Source organism: Passer montanus, unplaced genomic scaffold, assembly GCF_014805655.1.
Source record: "Passer montanus isolate IOZ18808 unplaced genomic scaffold, ASM1480565v1 scaffold150, whole genome shotgun sequence".
Lineage (NCBI taxonomy): Eukaryota > Metazoa > Chordata > Aves > Passeriformes > Passeridae > Passer > Passer montanus.
Genome location: NW_024362052.1, coordinates 480,161 through 496,375, shown reverse-complemented (window position 1 = coordinate 496,375; position 16,215 = coordinate 480,161). Strand labels below are relative to the sequence as shown.

Sequence of the window (16,215 nt, the reverse complement as noted above, 5' to 3'; positions counted from 1 at the left end):
GTGCTGGGGGTGGATTTGCACTGTAGGGAGTCAGGGTCCCCTTCCCAAATCAGCCCAACAGCTCCCGAGGGCTCTCAGAGAAATAATTTATTCTTTACTTCCCTTTGTGGTAATTTAATCTCCACCCTGCTCTTGAGGCAATCCTCCCATATGAGAACACAAGGCTTGACTCCATTTTTCTCAGAAGGCTGATTTATTATGTTATAGAATATATTAAAATACTACATGAAAAATATACTAAAAGACAAGAGAGAGAGGAAGGATCAGAAGGCTACAAAGAACAAGAATAGAATAGAATAGAATGCATAACAAAAACCTGTGACTGCTCACAGCCTTGGCCCAGGTGGCTGTGATTGGTCACTAACTGAAAACAATCCACATGGACCAATGGAAGATGCACCTGTTGCATTCCACACCAGCAGAGAGTTATTGTTCACATTGCTTTCCTGAGGCTCTCAGCTCCTCAGGACAGGAAGAATCCTAGCAGAGGATTTTTCATAAAATATCATGGCTACACCCTGCCATGAGCAATTCCTTGATTCCTCTAGGAGAAAACCTCACAGCAGAGGCAGTTTGCAATGGAGGCCAGAGTTGTGTTTGGAGCAGAGAATGCTGAGAGCTGCATCTGCCTGTGCTGCCACAGCCTGACAACAGCCACATGGAACAGCCTGGGAAAAGGGGACAGGGGGAATTTCTGATTCCCCAGGGAGAAGAACACGAACTCACAGCCATTGGGGCCTGACAGTCCCCTCCAGCAAGAGCTCAGCACACATCCACAGAAGTAAGTCCAGCATCTGAAACAGAAGAAAAGAGAAGAAAAAGGTGATTTATTTTGCTTCAAAGTCATTTCAAGTCCTTAAAGCCCAACCAACATTTGCTCTTGATTTTGGTTGGGTGAATCATGAGCAGTAGATTATGGCATTCATTTAGCTGAAAACCTGGTGTACTTTAGAGGGGACACAAGAACTGTTTGTGTAGGAAAGTGTGAGGGGATGCTAGGGGGGTGAGGTGGCATTTTTGAGGGAATTGCTGAGGTCATTGCTCACTGTGTCCTCCTTCCTTGGCAGCAGGGAAGGGAGAAGAGGATCCCTGTGGGATGAGACTGGAGAGAGCGAGCAGAGGAGCGGCCTCGAGCTGGAGAAAGGCAAAGGGACCACGGTGCTGTCACCAGGGCACCTGTGAGGGACAGAACAGACACTTGGAGGTCACACAGAGGTGAGGAGTGGATGGTTTGGGGCAAAATCTGAGTTTATCTGCAGTGAAACAAGCAGGGGATATTTAGGAGGGAAACGCTGAGGCGATGAGTTCACTCACCCTGGCACAAGTTGTGTTGGCACAGACTGGGGCCAGAGGTGAAGGTCAAGCCAAAGCCAACCCTGCTCAACCTCTAAATCCCATGATCAGTTTTACAGACTGCACACTGAGGGATTGAAAATACATCACAAATATTAGCCAAGAGCATTAATGATTCCTGGGAATCCCATTACTGTGTTGCCATGGAACTCTTAACACAGTTTTGAGCTTTTGATGACATAATGCATTTTTTAATTTGGATTATTCACGGAGTGGGACATGGGGCTTATTTGGATTTCAAAGCTCTCATGGTGGCCCTGACACTGCTTAGGAGCTGGTAGGCAAAGCAGAGTCAGAACTCCTGGCAGGCACAGGGTGTTTTCCCCCATAGTGGATTGCAGAGGAATTGTCTGGGACCTGGATTGTCCCTCTGGGTGACACCGCTTGCTGTGATTTGTATAATTCCATAGCTTTAATTCCCAAAACTTCCCAGCCCAGGGGTTTGAGCTGACAGGGCAGGACAAAGATGGTTCTCTGTGTGGTGCCCAGATTTGGGGTTCTCTTTCAGCTTTGCTAGTTCTGATGAATTACATCCATAGCCCCAAATTCCCTGCTCCATTCCTACTGTAGTAACCGCACAGTGCCTCATGGAGTGTGGATATTCCCATGCAGAGCTGCTGCCTCGAGCACCAGCTGTGTCAGGAAGCAGCAGAGCTTCCCAGGAAGCTGAGCAGCACTGGGACAAGGACAGGTTTACGTTCCATAGAGCTGGCTGTTTATAACCCTGACCCCAGTGATGTCCCTAGGATCACTTGACAGAGCTGATGGAACTGAGCTGATGTTCACTCCCCTGGGCTCAGGCTCCAGCTGATGTTCCAAAGCAGGAGGAGGCAGTGGCTGGATGAGCTGGGGCAGCCCCTGTGCCCAGCCGGGGACAGCTCTCCCTGCAGGAGCTCAGCTCCTTTCACAGCCTCAGCAGTGGCCTCCACAAGTTCTTTTCCCTCAGGAAAGAGATCCACGTCCCTGTCTTCAGTGCACCTCCAGTGGGACCCATCTGTGAAAGCTTTCCACCACTTCTGCACCTGCACTTCAGCTGAAAAACTCCAAACGTCATCCCACTCCATCCTCTGATTTTCAGGTATCTCTGAGGGCTATTGCTTGGAATTTAATATCTGTGGGGGAAGATTGCCTTGGCTTTAATGCTGCTGATAGAGAATGGCCCCAGGCTGGAAAGGAGGAAAGGGATTTGGGGTGGCTGGGACATACCTGGCAGCTGTGTGGGAGCTCTAAACCAGGAACTGCTGTCTGAGCCTCTCTGCACACGGCCTGTGCCTCCATTCCCAGGTAATGCCAGCTGCTCCTTGGGGTCCTTCTGGGCTGCAGCATCTCCGTGTGCCTGGCAGAGCAGCCACGGTGCAGGCAGTGCCCTGCAGATCCCAAGGACAAGAGGTGCTGCTGCCTTTGGGGGCTTCTGGCCTCCCCCTGCCCTGAGGGAACACCAAGGAACACTGCTGGCAGTGAGCAGGAGACGCCCAGGCCTCTGGGCTAGAAAATCAGCCCTGGCCTCAGCAGCCTCCATCGTTTTGGCCTGGCAGCACTCACCTGCAGGAAATGCTCTCTGCCATTCTCCAGAAGAACTTCAGCCATGGAACAGGGTAACCCTCAGGACTTGATTGTTTCTCCCTGCAAAGGGACGTGGCATGAGCACATTTACAGCTGGGTGAATCCTGGAAAGGACAGAAGGATCAGGGTTATGGGGAAGAGTGTGGTGCTGTCATGTCAGGTGCCAGCAGTTCTGCCTGCAGCCATTGCAGGGGCTGGCGTGTAAAGCAGTGTTAGCAGAAGGGAAGGAGCTGCATTTCTTTAGGAGTTCTCTTACTGGCAGCAGTCATTCATCATGATCCTGGGATTGGCTCAGGTGCTTGCAGCAGGCTGCTGAGAAGGCCAAAATTCTGTGTTCCACGTGCAGCTGGGCCAGTCATTTCTCAGTGATGATCCTTATGGCTCTGGAAATAAAGAATAAATAGTTTTCACTGGCTTTTCCACACGAGGGGTTTTTCCATTGGAGACTGCAAGGCACAGGGAAAGAGGGGAGAGGAAGGAGAGCATCAGGTCTGAGCTGGCAAGTGTTGGACGGGCGGGCAGAGCAGGGGCGAGCCCTGGCAGGGCTCCAGTCCCACACCGGGCACAGCTGGAGAGGGAGCAGCCCCAGCAGCCATCCCGAGCGGCTGCTCCAGCGGCGGCCCCGCTCGTTCGGCGGGGACCCCCGGGCCGCGGTGGCCGCAGTGTCGGTGCCGGTGGGGTCCGGGCCCGGCACGGGCGCTCTCCGTGTCCTGCTCGCTTCCAGCCGCGATCCAGCAGATTCCAGTCTGCTCCAGGGAGTCGCTGTGCTGCTGGTGGGCCCGGCACCGGCACAGCCCCAGCCGGAGCACGCAGGAGCCCCAGCGGGACCCCAGCCCCGATCCCAACACCCGCACCCTGCCCGCCGAGGAGGAAGCGGCTCCGCCCGGCCCCCCCCCAGCCGGCACCGGCAGGAGCAGGACCCGAACCCCCGGACCCTGATCCCAGCCCCACCTGAGCGCCTTGGACGCCGCGCAGTGCCGGGAGCAGCCCCGATCCGGATCTCCGAGCGGCGGTCCCTCGGTATCCCGTGCTGAGCATCCCCCGCAGGAACCGGGACGGGCCCGCTCCGCCGGGATTTATGGCCGGGGGGGCGGGGCCGGGGCCGCAGCGCGCCTGCGCGGGGCGGGGCCTTGGGGTATTTAAGGCGCAGTGAGGGCCCGGCGGAGCCATTTGCTCCTCGGCGCTCGGTGGTGGAGGCTGCACCGCCCGGACTCTATATCTCTTTTTCTCTACATTTCTTTTCCTCTACGTTTATTTTCTGTTGTATTTCTTCTTTTCTATACCTCTCATTTCCACCCTCCCTTCCTCCCCTCCCCTACACCCTACCCCCCCCTCCCCCCCTGGGCGGTTCCCCCTACCCGTCCCCCCCATCCCGCTTTTCTATTCCCCTGCTCACCTCAACCCTACCCTATTCCTCGATCATTCTCTCCCCAACCGGGCTTCCTCCCCCCCCCTCCCCAGACTCTCCCCACCTGCCCTCAATCCTGATCATTCATCCACTCTTCCTTCCCCTCTCCACCCCGGCTCCACCTGCCCCCTTTCCATGATACCTTCCCCCCCACACCTCCCACCTCCTTCCCCTCAGCCTGCCGTCAATCCATCCTTTCCTTCCTCCACCCTGCCTTCACCCGGCCCCCTCCCCTGCTGCCCTGCACACCCCGACCTCTTCCCCACCTGCCCTGTACGTGTTGCCCTTCCCTCCGCTACCCCATTCCCATTCTCCATCCTCTGCTCTCGGGGGCGCGGCGGAGAGGGGGTCCCTCCCCCTCCAGGCCTCGCCCTCTCTCCGGATGGGGCCCGCCCGGATCCCGGCCCGGGATCCCCACCTCCGGACGGGGCCCGGGGGAGGGAGGGGGGCGGGTGGGATGGCAGATGGGGTCACGTCACTCTGTCGCGCGAATAAACACTAAAAAAGAATCGATACTAAAAAAAACGCCAAATACACGAACGGCTCCCCATGCCCTGCCCTCCCCACCCCGTCCGGAGGAGGGGTCCGGGGAGAGGGCGAGGCCTGGAGGGGGAGGGACCCCCTCTCCCCCCGGACCCCCTCCTCAGGAGGGGGCCCGCCCTGACCCACCCACACCCCCTGCCCCCCGACCCCCATAGTGTGATGTTGGGGAAGCCGAACCCCGGCAGTGTCGGGCGGTGTGTTGGACCGGAATGGGGGGACCCGCAGAGCGGGTCCGGCCCCGTGTGGGGACCCCAGCGGGGGGCGCCGGGCTCCGGCCCTCTGGGCTTTATTATTGCCCGGCGCCCCGAGCCCCGCGGCTGCGGGGAAAGGAGAGAGGAGAACGGGGAGACAGGAGAGATGTGGGGGGGAAGGACGGGAAAGGAGAGGGGTCGGAGTGAGGAGGGAAGCGGGAGAGTAAGGGAAAGGCTGGGGGGTGAAGAGGGACGGTGGAGAGGGGGGGAATAGAAGGGAGTAGCGGGGAAGGGACAGGACAGGAAGGACCGTGGGGGGGTCGGCTTTGGGGGGAGAGGAACGGAGAGTTTGAGGGTGAGAGGGAAAGGGCGGAAAGAAAGGGAATACGCGGGGAATGAAGGAGGGGTAGAGAGAGCGACAGGAGGGGAGGCAGAAGCCTCCGCGCCTCACCTACGGAGCCCGCACACAGAGCTCCTGCCCGCACCGCGCTCCGAGGGAGCAAATGGCCGACGCGGCGATTACCGGGGCCTAAATCACCTCGGCCCCGCCCCGCGCAGGCGCCCTGGGGCCCCGCGCACCTGAGCCGGGCCCGCCCTGCGCACCTGAGCAGGCCCCGAGCCCCGCCCCCGCACCGCCCGGACACGCCCCTGGTACATGTCGGCCCCGCCCCCTGTGTCACCCCGCCCACCTACAGGCCCCCGCCTCGCGGCCCCGCCCCTCGCAGCGGCGCCGGGGGCTCTGAGGGCTCCGGGGCGGCTCCGGGAACGGCACCGGGGCTCCGGCTCAGGTCCGGCGGTATCTGCTGCGGGCCCCCACCGGGGCCATGGCCCGAGCCTCCCCGGGCCGTGGGGATAGAAGCTGCCGCGGGCCGGGCAGGGAGCTCCGGGGACGGGGGGAAGCGGGGCAGCCCCGTCCCGGTGCTCGGCCGGCGCGGGCCGGGCAGTGCCGGCCTCGGGAGCTCCCGCGGCTCCGGGCGAGTCCCGGAGGCCGCACGGGCTGGGGAGGGCAGCGGCCGCTGCCGCCCGAGGCTTTCCCCGGGGAGAGCTGGGAGCAGGGGCGGATGCCTCTGGCACAGGCTCGGGAACGGGCGGGAGGCTCCTCGTGGAGGAGGTTCTGGGGGTCGGGCATGGCGGCCCTAGAGCAGGGCGGGCTGTGAGGGAGGGATGTTCCCCTGGAAGCGGTGTACCCGGCTGGGCTGTGTTCCCGGCGCGGGGGTGAGGTGTTGCAGCTGAAATAAACGTCAGTGATTCCCCACATCCCCCAGTGCTGCCCCACAGAGACAGCGCACGGGACCCCCGCACACGGAGAGTGCCTCCATCCCAGGTCCCAAGCACTTCCCATAAACTGGATACGGGGTAGGGAGTGGGCAACACCTTCCAGCTGCCCACTGCTACTTCACACACTGGGTCACAAACAGAGGTGCAGTGCTGGCTCTGAACTGCCAAATGGCATGGTTTGGGTGCTTGGAACAGGCTGAGGGGCTTGGAGCTCAGAAAGGGACCAAGTCCTGCATTTTCCACAGTTGAAACCAGAGACTAAATCCAGTGGGTTTAGGTCTAAAGGCAAAAACTAAATCTTACGTTTTCACCTTTTGAGAACAGAGACTAAATGTTGCATTTTTGGGCCTTGAAACCAAACTCTGGGGGTTGAGCTTGGGTCCCAAAAGCACAGCCCAATGTTTGTGAAGCTCAGAAAAAGTGAAGCAAGTCCTGCATTGTCTTTTCTTGAAAATGCAGGTTTAGTCCAGTGTTTCTGGGACTCAGAAAAATGACCAAGTGCCACTTCCCAGAGACCTGGGCACAGCAGCTCAGCGGGCTGTTCCCAGCCCCCAGACAGAGGCTGGGGAGGGCTTCTGGGGGGAGGGCTGGGGATGAGGACCCTCTCTGGAGGAGGGGCTCCGGCCACCTTGGTCCCCAAAGGCAGGGACGCCAGCACGCCCCAGGCTGGTTCAAGGGTCTGAGATAGGAAAGAAAATCACTTTTCAACCCGTTTTCCACGTCCAACCGTTTATTGTGTACAACCACTACATCAGTTATGACTTCTATTTAGACAATAACAGTTAATAGTTACGTGCAATTGATGACAGTGAGTCATTTACAACTTGGCCAAAATCCCAGGTAACTGCAATTAGCTGGAATTTTAAACTGGCTAGTAACAAAAACCAGCAGTTATTAAAACAGAGCTGGAAGGAACTGGAGCAGCCATCAAGTGGAGCATCTCAGTTCCAGAGCTGGACGGAAGAACACAGCACAGCCAGAGCTGGAGGTTCAGCAAGCTGGACTGGGTAACAGCTGCAATGGAACAAGCAGAGGGAACAGACATCACCTGGGTCCTCAAATATCCTGAGCAGTGTCAGCAGGGGTCCTCCAGCAGGAGCTGTTGGCACCAGGAACAGCTCTTGTCCAGCATCCATCAGCTGGAGCTGTAACAGGCACGGGTGTTCCTGAGGGAGAGCTGAGCTCACCTGCAGCTGCAGCACCAACGTCTTGTGGCTGGATCCCAAATTAGGGCAGCCGGGATTCCCGGGCAGGCGCAGGCGTGGATGTCCCTGACCAGGAGCTGTGAGCAGCGGGAAGCCCAGGCTGTTCCCTCGGGAGTGCAGCCAGGCCAGGTGCTGCTCTCTGCAGGGAGGTGGCTCCCAGTTCCATCCCAGAGCAGGAGCGAGCCAGGAGCTCTCCTGGGGACGAGGTGCAGCAGCGTCTCCTCTGTCTCTGCAGGGAGGGGCTCAGTCAGCATCCCCAGGGTGCACAGCACAGCCCCACACAACCCACAGGAGATGCCTGTCCCCCTCCCAGGCAGGGGCAGCCCTTCCCTCCCTGCTGCTCCCTGCTTTGGGCACAGACTGCGCACTGAGGACACGGAGGGAGAAATCTCAATGGGAGAGCTCAGGGCACAGCTCGAATAATGCACATTTCTGCCCAGAAAGCACAGGAAGAGGCACAGGTTGCTGCAAGCCCTCTGCTCAGTGAGGGGCACTGTGGGAACCTCAGCCACCAAACAACAGGGGGCTGAGGGGGGGCTGTGCCCACACAGGGCCTGGCCCATGGCCTTGCCCTGCTCCCCTCAGCCTGCCCTGCTCCCCTCAGCCTGCCCCCTCAGGCTGTGCTGCACATCCTGATAAACACCTCTGAGCCAGGCACAACCCTGCCCCAGCCTGAACACACCACAGGGCACGCTCATCCAGCAATGCTGAGCCAGGCCCAGCACTAAGAAGAAAATGACAGAGGCTACAAAGGGCCCAGAACAACCAGAAGGCCCCGGGAGGGGGAGCAGGGCAGGATTGTCCCCGCTGTCTGTGACCAGAAGCCAAACCAGCAGCAGCACAGGGTGGCTGCTGATGCTGTGGGGAGAAGCCACCCTCGGGCAGCTGTGCTGCAGCCCCTGCTCTCAGCTCCCCTCACAGCCACAGCTCCCACACACGTCAGGCACAGCTGAATCCCACCCCCAGGTCCTGTCCTGGCTCCCTGCAGCCAATGCAGCCCCAAACCACACCACAACAGGACAGAAACCACAAGCACAACCACTTTCTTCCCAAGGAACAGCCAAGCGCCATGCAGAGGCAGGGCACAGCCACAACCCTGGCCCTGCTGCAGCCTGCTGCCAGCCCAAAGTGGCCCAAGCAGGGCCAGCACAACCAGCACAGCACGTTCTCCTCAGCCACAGCCCGGCACAACTTCCTCAGGTCGTGTGCACTGGGGCATTCCATCCTTCCTGCCAGATCCTGCAACCTTCCCCACAGCTGCCCGGGTCAGAGCACTCACCTGGCCTCACCCTCCCGTGCCAGCCTCTCCTGGTGCCACGCTGGGGCCGTGCTCCTCACCGGGGCTCATCCTCCCGTGCCAGCGTGCCCAGGGCAGCTGCTGTTGGGGCCGTGTGCCAGGCTGAGCCCCTCGGCCGGTCCCCTGCGCTGTTCCCTGCACGGAGACAGTCCCTGGTGAGGAAGAGGCTGCAGCTTTGCCTCTGGGAAGACAAAGCTCTTGCCCCAGCAGGAGCTCCCAGTGCACACCACAGGTCCCTGCAGGCAGCAAAACGCAGTGCTGAAAACAAAAGCTGCCTTGAAGGACTGCAGCCCACCCTGTGGCCCTGACCTGTACCTTTTCTCACAGTGCTGCAGGGGCCAGGGCACCCCCCTGAGCCCCCGGCAGCTGCAGCTTTCCAGGCACACAGGAGCCCGCGGTGTCCCTCAGAAGCTTCTCCTGGGCAGGCCGGGCCCAGGGCTGGTGCAGAGGCTTTGCCTCCTCTCCCTCCTGTGCCGTGGCCTCAGGCCCCACCTGCCCCTTCCAGCCTGGGAGCGGGGAGCGAGCCGTGCCGAGCCGGGCTGCCCAGGCAGGGCCTCTGCACAGGGCACAGCTGCCCTGGAGACAGGGACGGTCAGGAAGCCCTTCCCCAGGCGTACCGAATTTCACGGGAATCACGCGGCGGCTGCGACTGCCCCATCCTCTGCGAGACCCCAGCCGGGGGAGGCCCATTCAGGGCAGCAGCGCCGGGCTGCACAGCTTCTCTGCAGCCGGATTCCTGCCGATGTGTTTGGAGAACTCTTGCGTAGGTTGGCAGTTCCACGGCACCTCCTGGCTCCCTTCTCTCCCACGTCACGCTTTCCCGCGGCTGGGAAGCGCAGCCCGGTTCAGCCCCGAGCTGGGAGAGCCCGCACTGCCCCGGGCCGAGCTCCGCAGCGCCCCGTCCTCGCCGCACGCACCCAAAGCTCTCCGCAAGCGCACGCTGCAGCCGGGAACGGCCGGGGGGCCCCGGCAGCTCTGCCGGCAACCAGCACCGAGCACACGGCCGGGCAGCGTCCGGCTCCCCGCTGAGCCCAGTGACCGTGCCCGTCTCTCCCGAGACCCCGCCAGGGCCACGCCGCCCCCCCGGAAAAGGCCGCGGGGCGCTCACGGCGCATGCGCCGGGCGGGGCCCCTCCCCGCGGCGCCCCCTGCAGGACGCACGGCGGTACTGCGGGAGCGCCCCCTGCCGGAGCGCAGCGCCGCTCGCTGCCCCCGGCCCTGTGTCCCTGTAGGGCCCTGCCCGCTCCCGAACCGGACCCGTGTCACCCGGGCTTGGTCCCTGATCATTCCCGCTGAGAAGCGATCCCAGCTCTTCCCCGGTCCCGAACGGCCGCTGCTGCCAGAGGCCCGGCGTGGAGAGGGGGCAGCCGGGTCGCGTTTCACACGAGACCAGTTCGTGGTTCGATGGCTAACAAACCATCCCTGACCCGTAACCTTTGTTTTCAGTCAGATTCGGCTCGGTTCGCCTCAATTCGTCTGGGTTCGGCCCAGCTCGGCTCGGGTCGGCTGAACTCGGAGCCGCTGTCTCCGTTCGGCCCAGCTCGGTTCCATTCGGCTGACCTCGGCTCGGTTCGGCTGAACTCGGAGCCGCTGTCTCCGTTCGGCCCAGCTCGGCTCGATTTGGCGCAGCTCGGCTGAACTCGGAGCCGCTGTCTCCGTTCAGCCCAGCTCGGCTCGGTTCGGCTGAACTCGGAGCCGCTGTCTCCGTTCGGCCCAGCTCGGCTCGATTTGGCGCAGCTCGGCTCCCTGGGGTCGGGCAGGAGCTCATTAGGCTGTGACTGCAGTCACACCAATCAATGGGCACGAGAGCAGCAGCCTCACCGCCACGCCCCGGGTGAGGGAGCTTGACCACAGCACGTCTGGGAACACAAGGATGGACTCCTCCCCTAAACTCCCAGAATGGGGATCACCCAGGGACCTGCACTGCAGAAACTGCAACAGGAATGAAAGCAATCCTCAAGCGAACACTAACAAACCTAGAAATACAAGCAAACAGACAAACCCAACCCAAAATTACAAAACGCTGGAGGGAAACCCAAACGTCCCGGCAGGCACAGACCAAAGTGACAGTCAGAGTTTCCCTCACCACAGCCTGGGCTGTGATAGCTTCCCCAGACTCACAGGGAGGGCGGTGTGCCAGGGCTGCCTGCAAGGAACCTTCTGCAGCGGGCACCAGGAGAGAGGGGCAGGCAGGGCACCTGGCATCGTGCAGATGTGGGAAGCCAGGCCACAGCAGGGAACTGTGCAAACCTTCTTCCTGGAGGATCAAAGGCACTCTGGAAAAAATGGAGGTAATCCAGAGCAATCCATTCCTCCAGGAGATAAGGAGGAGTGGGCACCCACCCGGGAAATGGGGAGCCAGTGGGAAGTCTGTGTGTCAGCTCCTGCCTCGGTCACGGGAGGGAGCGGGGTTTGTCCCGGACGTGGCCATGTCACAGACAGAGGTACAAACTTGGCTGCCAAAGCCCTGCTGTCCACGGCGTACTGCAGCAACTGAGAGTGGAAGCTCAGAGCCAAAGGGAACACGTCTCCTTGAGCTGTGTGGAGGACTGTGTGCCCTGCATATCTCCAGGAAGGGCACAGCCACCCACCAGCTGCCCGAGCACTCGCGGCTCTCTCGGACAGCTTCCCAGCCAGCGCAGCAGAAAGGAACTCGCATGGCTGTGCCAGGGGCTGTATGTGCATCTCCACAGCCTGGAAAGAAATCAGGAACAGGAGAGAACACATCACAATTCCAGCCTCTCAAAAACACAGGAGGACACTCAGTCACGTGATTGAGGGACGGCCACTTAGTCCTGGAGGGTGCAAGTGCTTTAATTCCAGCTGTGCAGATTTAGTATTACATGTAGCAGACACCTGGGTGTTTCTCCCTGGCTCAGCCTCCAAGTCCAGCTGGAAGCAGGGTCCCATCCCTGCCTCGGGTAAGGAGGCCTGTGCCCGGGCATCAGCTGGAACATCAGCCTCCTCACTGCTCACCACAAAGCAAAAATCCACCCCTCTAATGACAGCTGCAGTGGACCAGTTGGGGTTGATGGATGTGGTGCTGAGGGATATTATAAACTTGTTGGCAAGAAACTAGCATTGATGTTAAAAAAACCTCAGTATGAAATTGGACACGATTACCTGAAACTGGGGTGGTTCTACCATCTTGCCACGGTGGTGTGTTGCACCCAGTCACAAGAAATCTGTTTCTCCGACCGTTCTCTGAGGCAGGCAGCCCCTAAAATCTCTGGCAGTCAGAAAGCACAGGCTGGGAAGGAGCTGCCAGGGCCCGGTGGCCCTGTGCAGTGTCTGTTTCCCCCTCTCCCAGAGTGCCGGAGAGATGAGAAGCATCTCCTGGCCGGGCGTGCCGTAAGCCGTCAGCCAGGTCTGCATCAGCTCCCAAGCTCTGAAAACACAAAGGTGCTGTGACCGAGAGCTCCCTGGCTGACTCGGGTCCGAGCTTTCTGTCAGCGCCCGGAGCGCGGCAGGACCGTCCCGCTGCCCACGCGAGCCCTGCGCACGCCGGGCCGGGCAGCCGCCGTGCCGAGCGCTCCCTGTGCCGTGCAGCCCGCTTCGCGTGTCCGCTCCCGACTCCTTTCCTTCCATGCTGGCTCCCTTCCTGCGCTGCCGGCTCCTTTCTTTCGCTGCCTACTCCCGTCCTTCGCTCCCGTTTTTCGTTGCCGGCTCCAGTCCTTCGCTCCCTGCTCCCGTTCTTCGCTGCCGGTTCTCGTCCTTTGCTACCGGCTCCCTTTCCTTCCTCGCCGGCTCCCTTCCTTCGCTGCCGGCTCCCGTTCTGTCCTGCCGGCTCCCTTCCTTGGCTCCCCTCTCCCTCCCTTCCCCGCCGGCTCGCTGTCGCGCCCTGTGCCCGCTGGGAGGGGCCCGCGGCTGCGGCGCGCCCTCCCGCCCCAAGTGCCACCGCTCCGAGACGCCCCGGCTGGGGCGGGCTCTGCTGCTGTTAAACCCGGGGCTCTGCCGCTTCACCTCGGTGATGCCAAGTTTCGGTGATGAGGTCGGGTTGCCACGTACGAGGCGGCAAAAACTTTCCCTGCTCCAAACTCTCTCTGCAAGCTCTGCAGCGTCAGGAGTGTCGGCTTTGTCACCCGTTCAACACCCGGCAAAGCCACAGACCTCGCTCCCCTCTGCAGCGTCCGCCGAGGGACACCCCGAAGGAAACAGCCCTGAGGATGAAATGCCCGTGCCTGCACACGAAGAATCGGTCTCTGCACAGGACACCAGTGCAGCCAAGGGAGGGAAGGCAGTACTGCTGGCTGAGCAGATTTGAGACAGCCAGAGCTGTCAAGCAGCAACGCAAGTCTCACTGTGTGTGCTAGAAATCTTTCAGTGCTACATGCACACTGAACCAGCCTACTTGTCATGTTTCTTCTAGTGAAGCATTAGCATTAGTGTCAAAGCTTGTTAATGCGATACAGACATTATCCAGTGAATACATATATTCCCAGCTCAGTTTGGGTGTGCTGCTATACTGAATAACGTGGGAGGGAACCCTGGCTGTCACTTCTCCTTATGCTGCTGTTAAACATGATCACTGCAGGGCCTGGGCTGGCCTACCTTGCTAGGAGAACTCTGGGGGGAATGACAGAATGTTTAAAGTAATGAAATATTGCCACTGCAATATTATTTCCAAGTATCTATTTCTGACACGTTTGTTGGGGTAATTACTCTGGGTAGTATTTTTTACTTCAGGCAGTAAGTTAGGTGTATCAGCTTCATCCTGAGCAGGTGTCAGCAAGTTCCCAGAAGGAATGTTCGCTTCCATCCAACCCACTATAGAGGCCAGCAGCAGCAGTGCTGGTGCACATCTGAAAGGAAGCACACTTTTACTCAGACTGCTTTGTGAAATTTTTGTTGAGAGGTTTCTGCACACCTTCTTGTGACATGTTGAATTTAGAGATGAGCTGATAACAACAGGAACACTGTTCTGTCATCACTGTCTGAGTTTTTGAAGATTTCAAACACCTGCATATTAAGTCCTAAAATTCTGACCATTACTTATGACCTGGGTAACACCACATCAATTTCTTTAAGGAAGCCCATGGTGCACAGATGCTGCAGACCCCCTTCAGGCACTGATGAAATATCCAGGTCCCCTTCTTCCCTCAACACTTTGGCAGCACTGCATTTATTCCAAGTGCTGTACCCTCACATCAGGATTTATTTGGATATTCTACAAATATATGTACATAAACAGCTTTTATGTTAGCTACATATCCTCCAATGAAACTCTCCATCAGGAATCACATTCTCTTAAGTTGGCTCTGCTAAGATAATGAAGCTAAATTCAGATGGCCTGGGGCAAACCCTTTGGCAGATACGTATTTTCATTCCTGTGGTCCAAATGAGAATCTTTTCAGGGTAATCTAAAATATCCCTGGACCCGACTTCCTTAGAAAATAAATTGCACTTGGTACCATAATGACCTCAGGAAACAAAGCTTCATTTAAACTTAAAAGCATCAGCCACAATTAAAGCACTGCTTAATTTTGCTAGGATCTGTTTAAACCACTGCCAGCCAAACCTTAACAGGGGCCACTGACCTTAAGTTTCTAACAAGCAATTAACTCTAGCATGCTTCCTAAAAATTTAGTCCTTTTGTAAATTAGCAAATAAACCACCAAAACAAAACAAAACTAAACCAACAAAAAATCCCAAACCCTAAACAAACAAAAAATCAAACAAAAAACTAACAGTCAAACAAACAAAACAAAAAACCCCCCACTCTCCAATAGATGAGTCTGAGCAGGTTCATTCTACAGCACCATCTTTCATTATTATGAATTCCACTGAACTAATTACAGTCATCTACCCAGCTTCCCCCAAACCCAAGAACTTTGTCTTTTTTTTAAAGCAAGTATCTCTACCTCCACACATCAATTTTTTGGTCAAAAAAACCCCCAAAAAACGAGGGGTTCCAGGTAAACAGCAGCAAAAACTGATGTTTAGGACCACAGCTGTTGTTGCAGTACCTGACAGAAATGCCCCCCAAGCTTTACTGTCTTATGGTTCCACTTGTTCTCACACTTGTGAGCTCCACATGGCCGCAGTGCAGACAAGCTCTAAGGAGGTACCAGAAGGCAAGCTCTAAATAAACACAAGACTTGCATTACCCCAGTTTACTGTCATTTGCCTTGAAGAGCACTTCAAATGTTTCAGTAAGTGTAAAATTGCAACACTCTTAACTGCTGTCTCATTAAGCATCAGAATAAACAGCTGCTTATTTTAATGGGTTTCTTCAGGCAGTTGCTAACAGGTCTTCTGCCACATGCTGTGGTCTGTGCTTAAATCTTATCAGAGGCTGGTTCTGCCAAATACAGTCTGTGGCTGCCTGCAAGGTAAAAGCATCCTTGAAAGCACTACCAGCCCGACAGCAGCTGCATGGCATTAAAGAAATGTAACACAACTTTGGAGCCACTGATATGGTAAAGCTGCCTCCAATCCCAATTTTCTAGCTGAGTTTTGCCAGCAAACTCTCTAGACCTTGGATTCTTCTCCAATAAATCCACTGATGTCACTGAGTATGACATTTTGCTTCTGCTTCCTTATGAGTTTGCTTCATGCTAGAAAGTGCCAGTTACATTTCACCAGTCCTGGAGACCCAGCTGGACATCTAAAGACAAGTTTCCATATTGCCTGATATCAGAGCAAAAAGAGGCGCCAGAGAGAGATTGTGAAACTGCAGGTAGAAGTCATAACAAACTGGCAAGCAAATGGCAATGCATTGCTCTATCCAACATAAATCAAAGACTGTGGAGATGAAGTAAAACTGCCCACAACACACAGAGCAGGTCCCCAGGACCCAGCTGACGATGAGGGCAGGTTTTTGTTTCTCTCACATGGACCTGTCCTCTCACTGCTGAAGATTCTGCATGGTCACTTCCACTTCAGCTTGGGTGTTTATGCTCACAAAAATTCTCTAGAAATAGCAATAGTTTTTCAGAACTTCTTCGTTGCCTGTTTTTATAGCAAGCTTGAGTGTCTGTTTCTGATTTTATGCCTCACTGTTATTTAAGCTGCTGCTACACTGATTGTCTTCTCTTGTAGTTAAGGATGTAGGCTGTAAAGAAGTCCTTTCCAATAATGTGCTCCAGAAAACCCCTAAATCTACCAGGCTACCACAAAAGGGAAATACCTGCTACTGTGGTGGGAGGACATGAGAGTCATGGGGTTTTTGTTGTTGTAGTTGTTTTGTTTTGTTATGGGGTTTTTGTTTGGGTTTTTGTTGTTTTGTTTGTTTTGAGTTTTTTTGGTTAGTGGGCTTTTCTGTTTGGTTGTTTGGGTTTTTGTTCTGTTTGTTTTTATTTTTTTTTAAATCTATTACAGCTGCAATAAGAAGTCATGAAGTCTTCCACACCTTCCCACTTTCTCCCCATCCCTTGGC

General features: G+C 57.1%; 2 long non-coding RNA genes across 7 annotated transcripts in view; both read right to left on the bottom strand.

Moving 5' to 3' along the window:
- Nucleotides 1-292: 292 nt before the first annotated feature.
- On the bottom strand, nt 293-5,652 carry LOC120498794. 5 transcript variants are annotated; one of them, XR_005626746.1, is made up of 3 exons: nt 5,510-5,652; nt 3,868-4,045; nt 293-3,299 (listed from the first exon to the last, which is right to left on the bottom strand). It is a non-coding gene; the product is annotated as an uncharacterized LOC120498794 (long non-coding RNA). The 5 variants fall into 5 exon arrangements; XR_005626747.1 differs by lacking the exon at nt 5,510-5,652 and having other exon boundaries at nt 293-794; nt 1,047-3,299; nt 3,868-4,434; XR_005626748.1 differs by lacking the exon at nt 5,510-5,652 and having other exon boundaries at nt 293-1,176; nt 1,315-3,299; nt 3,868-4,432.
- A 6,013-nt stretch (nt 5,653-11,665) lies between these two features.
- LOC120498785 overlaps nt 11,666-16,215 on the bottom strand; it is a 31,668-nt gene continuing 27,118 nt past the window's right edge. For both annotated transcript variants that reach the window (XR_005626741.1, XR_005626740.1), the window contains exon 3: nt 11,666-13,639. This is a non-coding gene — a long non-coding RNA (uncharacterized LOC120498785). The remainder of the gene's footprint in view (nt 13,640-16,215) is intronic.